Raw genomic sequence first — 5,141 nt, 5'->3', positions numbered from 1 at the left:
CGTTACGAGGAAGAGTAGGGGAGTTGAAGACGGCGGCTGTAGGGTTTCGTCCCCCGAGTCGCCTTGGCGGCGCGGGGGTCACGCGTGCAAGGTATGAGTTACTAGAATATTTTGGGTGTGAGGGAATAATCTTGTCCTCACAAAGTATACATCCCGATAAATGAAGGTGGAACGGATTGTTATGGTCGCTATGGCTGTCCTTAAGTATGGGGTCTCTTAAGACATTCCCAACACTTTTGACTTCAGAATAACAACATATAGGAGCAAGGATCGGGTCTGATGCTTGTGCGGGCACAGGTAAGAGAAGCTCATGGCCCTGGCCTATGGCAAGCACAAGATGGCAAACATACCCGTTGCTAGTGCACATGCATGTCCACAACACAAGCATGGTAAGTTGGTAACACACACTTTGCACTACAGCTTAGCAACAAATGGAACAACTCCAATTTTCAGTCCAATCAAGCAAAATTGATAAAATTCCCGGCACTAATCAAGAATAGCCACATGCCCATATAGTCAAACTTTAAAGAGATAAACTGACATCTCTACTCCTAATAGAGCAGTTGGTGAATAGTCCGCCGGTTATTTTTCGCTGGTTTTATTTCGTCCCACCACTTTCGCTGGTTTTTTTTCGTCTCTTACCCCACCGCACCTCATCCCACGCAGCCACAAAAAAACTAACACCCAGCAAAAAAAAACCCATGGACCCCATCCTTCGTTGCCCCCTCCCATCGATCCCATCGACCCCCGCCGCCGCCGTCCGAGGGGGAGATGACGCCGCCGCCGCCGCCTCTGCAAGGCAGGGCGGTTTGAATCCCGCCACCGCCGAACTCCGGGAAATGCCCGACGGCGTACCCTGGAAGGCCTGGATCAAGGAGGAGCACAGGTATACCCTGCCACCAAAATCTCAATTGCAATCCACACATTAAAGCAGGACTCCCCAATCCGTCAGACAGATCCTGCCGTTGGCCGCGACCCTCGTCGTCTACCTCCACCGGCCATCCCGCACACCCTTGTGTCACGCCCCGATCTAGATGGGATTTGGGAGAGATGAGAAAAGGGGGATCAAGGTGAGGAAGGAGGAGAAGGGTAGGTGAGAGCGAGAAGGGGATCGAGGGAGAATTAGTTCATTTCTTTTTCCATGCCGTCCTCGTCCAATGGTTCCGTTACAAATAGGCCACAGCTGGCTCCTCACACACACCAACGCTTGGCTTAACACGCACGCATACGCTGGCCCCTGGACCCCCAGGATGACTTGGTCGTTGCGAGTGGTAATCTGCACTCGCACTCGCTAGTCCGCTGCAGACTGGGCTGCAGGTGTGACATTTGCCCCCTCTTGAGCTGCTTGATCCTCCTCCGCCCAGATGGGTGCGTCCGGGTAGCGCTGCCGGAGCACGTAGTAGTCTTCCCAAGTAGCTGACGACGGTGGCATAGTGCTCCACTGCACTTGTACTTGGACGACTGGGGCGTCTCCTTTCTTCATCATGCGGCGATCCAGGACGGCGATCGGAACGCGGTCCGCGGCTGTGAGGTCCGGTATCTTGGGCAGCTCGGCGAAGATCGGAGTGTAGTCTGGAATGAACGGCTTGAGTTGCGAGACGTGGAAGACGGGGTGGATGCGGCTGTCCGGCGGCAAATTCAGGCGGTACGCCAAGGTGCCGACGCGCTCCGTCACCGTGAAGGGTCCGAAGAACTTGTATGCCAGCTTGCGGCAGGGGCGGTTGGCGACGGAGGACTGGGCGTACGGTTGAAGCTTGAGGAGGACCTGTTCGCCCACGTCGAAGGCGTGCTCGGCGCGGTGACGATCAGCTTGCTTCTTGAAACGTGCTTGGGCGCGCGCGAGCTGGGCACGCAGCAGCTTCATGTGCGGGGCCCAATCGATCTCCTCGCGTGGCGCATCCGCGGGTATGTTGGAGTGGACCGCTGGCATGCCCCCAAGGTTGGGCTCCCTGCCGTAAAGTGCCTTGAACGGAGAACAGTTGAGGGAAGCGTGGTGCGACAAATTGTACCAGAACTCCGCTGCGGAGAGCCACCGGCGCCATTGCTTGGGTGTGTCGTGGACCGAGCACCGCAGATACATCTCCAAACACCGGTTAACGCGCTCCGTCTGCCCGTCCGTCTGGGGGTGATACGCCGTGGAGTACAGGAGCTTGGTGCCCGCGGCGTTGAGGATCTCGCGCCACATGGCACTGGTGAACACTTTGTCGCGGTCGGAGACGATGGAGTGCGGCACGCCGTGGAGACGGATGATGTTGTCCCAGAAGGATCTGGCAACTTGAGCAGCGTTGAAGGGGTGACGGAGGGGGATGAAGTGGGCGTACTTGGTGAGGCGGTCGACGACGACCATGATTGCGTCGTAGCCATCGGACTTGGGCAGCCCCTCGACGAAATCCATGGTGATCTCCTGCCAGGGCTCTTGCGGAATTGGGAGTGGTTGCAGCTTGCCCGCCGGGTGCGTCTGCTCGTGCTTCGCGTGCTGGAAAATGCCGCACTGTCTGACGAAATCTTCGACAGCGCGCTTCAGGCCAGTCCAGGCGAACAACTTGCGCACCCGGTGGTAGGTGGCGGTGGCGCCGGAGTGTCCTCCGACGGCGTTGTAGTGCAGCGCGGCGATGAGCTTCGTCTGAAGCGCGGTATTGGCGCCTATCCCCAGCCGTCCCCGTTGCCGAATCACACCATGCTGCAGGGTACGGCCCTGGTCGTCGGTGTCGCAGAGCGCGAGCTTGGCGAGTAGTTCTTGCGCGTCAGCGTCCGTTTCATACGAATTGGCCACCTCCTGCAGCCATTGAGGTTGGCACATGGACAGAGCATCCAGCGACAGCAGATGCCCCACCCTGGAGAGCGCATCGGCAGCGCCATTGTCCGTGCCCTTCTTGTAGCGAAACGTGAACTGCAATCCCACCATCTTGGACATTGCTTTGCGCTGCAGATCGATGATAAGTTGTTGGTCTCCAATCGAACACAGGCTCTTGTGGTCGGTGAGGATTTCAAACGGGGCGCGCTGGAGATGCAGTCGCCACTTGTCGATGGCCATCATGACTGCCAGAAATTCCTTCTCGTAGGCTGACAGCTTCTGGTTGCGCACGCCCAGGGCCTTGCTCAGGTACGCGACGGGGTGCCCATCTTGGACGAGGACTGCTCCCACGCCGGTGTCGCACGCGTCTGTCTCGATGGAGAACGGGCGCTTGAAGTTGGGGAGCACGAGCACGGGCGTGCTCACCATGGCCTGCTTGAGAATCTCAAATGCTGTATGTGCCTTGTCGTCCCAGAGAAACCCCTTCTTGGTGAGCAGGCGCGTGAGCGGCTTCGCGATGATGCCGTAGTGAGGCACAAACTTGCGATAGTAGCCTGTCAGGCCGAGGAAACCGCGCAGCTCGGTGGGCGTAGTGGGCACGGGCCAGGCGCTCATGGCGCTGGTCTTGCTTGCGTCCGTGGCCACACCCTCCTGGGAGATGACGTGCCCCAGGTACTCGATCTTCTGTTGCACGAACGAACACTTGGAGGCCTTCGCATACAACTGGTGTTCGCGGAGCAGGTTGAGGACGATGCGCAGGTGCTCCTCGTGTTCCTGGAGATCGAAGCTGAAAACCAGTATGTCATCGAGGAATATGATGATAAACTTACGAACATATCGGCCGAACACAGAGTTCATGAGGCACTGAAATGTAGCTGGTGCGTTGCAGAGCCCGAACGGCATCACTCTGAAGTGATAATGCCCGTGGTGTGTCTTGAATGTCATTTTCTCTTCGTCCTCCTCGCGCATGCGGATCTGGTGATAACCAGCGCGGAGATCGATCTTGGAAAAATAGGCTGCACCGCCCAGTTCGTCGAGCAGCTCATCTACCACTGGTAGCGGAAACTTGTTCTTGACCGTCGCCGTGTTCAGACGCCGGAAATCCACGCAAAAACGCTAGCTGCCGTCTTTTTTCTTGACCAACAGTACGGGTGCAGCGTACGGGCTCAGACTGTGTGCTATCACCCCGGACTGAAGCATCTCTTGGACCTATTTCTCGATCTCGTCTTTTTGAGCTGGTGAATAGCGGTATGGCCTCGTGTTGATTGGAGCAGTGCCGGGTTCCAGGTTGATGGCATGATCGTATCTTCATATTCAGATAAGAGTTTCTGAATACTGACCGGAACTGGTTCAGGTTCAGGTTTTTCCACTGTTTCCACCATAACCAAAGCTGCAGTCCAGATATCATTAGCCACTTCCATTCGGTGCAGTTCATACGCATCGAGCTGGGATATTGGAGGCAAGTCTGAGGTGCGCACTCCTTGTAAGTGTACACTCTTGCCCTGGGTTTTGAACTCGATGGTTTTGTTTTGCCAGTGACAGTTCATGGGACTGTGAGTTGATAACCAGTCGATGCCCAGCACTCCATCATAAGCATCTAGAGGAAGGACACGTAGATCCGTGTGAAATGTGTGTCCAGGCACTTCCCAAGCTAATCCTCGCATGATTTGAGTGCATCTGAGTCGTTGCCCGTTGGCCACTCTAACTGAAACTCGAGGCAGTTGTTCTGTTGGAACTGTCAGACGAGAGAGAAAAGCTTCGCTGATGAAACTGTGTGTGCTTCCAGAATCCACCAAGAGCAACATAATTTGATCCCCCACTTTAGCTTGGAGACGAATTGTGGATGTAGTTTCCTCCCCAGAGAGCGCTTGCTGGGATAAGGAGCAGCACTCGGGTTCTTGGAATGCCGGTGCATCGAGAAGTTGCAGGGCATGGACTGTGTCGTCTGAAAGGATCTCGCCAAAGTCGCCTACCTCGATCATCAGGATCTGGCCGGTGCGTTTGCACTGATGCTCTCTGGAGTACTTGTCCCCACAGCGAAAACAGAGACCGTTTGCTCTTCTGAACTCGCGTAGTTGGCGTTCCCATGCATAATCGTCGCCCCCTTGCCGTGGTGCAGGTGCGGCGCGGGCGGGAGCAGCGGCTGCTGATGGTGCCGTCGGTGGTGGTCGCCCCACTGGTGTGATGCGCGGTCGCGCTGTGCGTTGCTTCTCCAACTCTTCTTCCTGAATACGAGCGAACACGGCTGCTCGAGTGATGCTGGTAGGTGCTTGTAGTCGCACACCGAGGCGCAGTTCATCCTTGAGGTCGATCAGAAACTGAGAGATGAAGAATTTGGTACTTAAGG

The sequence above is a fragment of the Triticum dicoccoides genome, chromosome 5B (genome assembly GCF_002162155.2).
Source record: "Triticum dicoccoides isolate Atlit2015 ecotype Zavitan chromosome 5B, WEW_v2.0, whole genome shotgun sequence".
In the NCBI taxonomy this organism is placed as follows: domain Eukaryota; kingdom Viridiplantae; phylum Streptophyta; class Magnoliopsida; order Poales; family Poaceae; genus Triticum; species Triticum dicoccoides.
The sequence above is the reverse complement of the archived record's forward strand: the minus strand, read 5'-3'. Positions refer to the sequence as shown.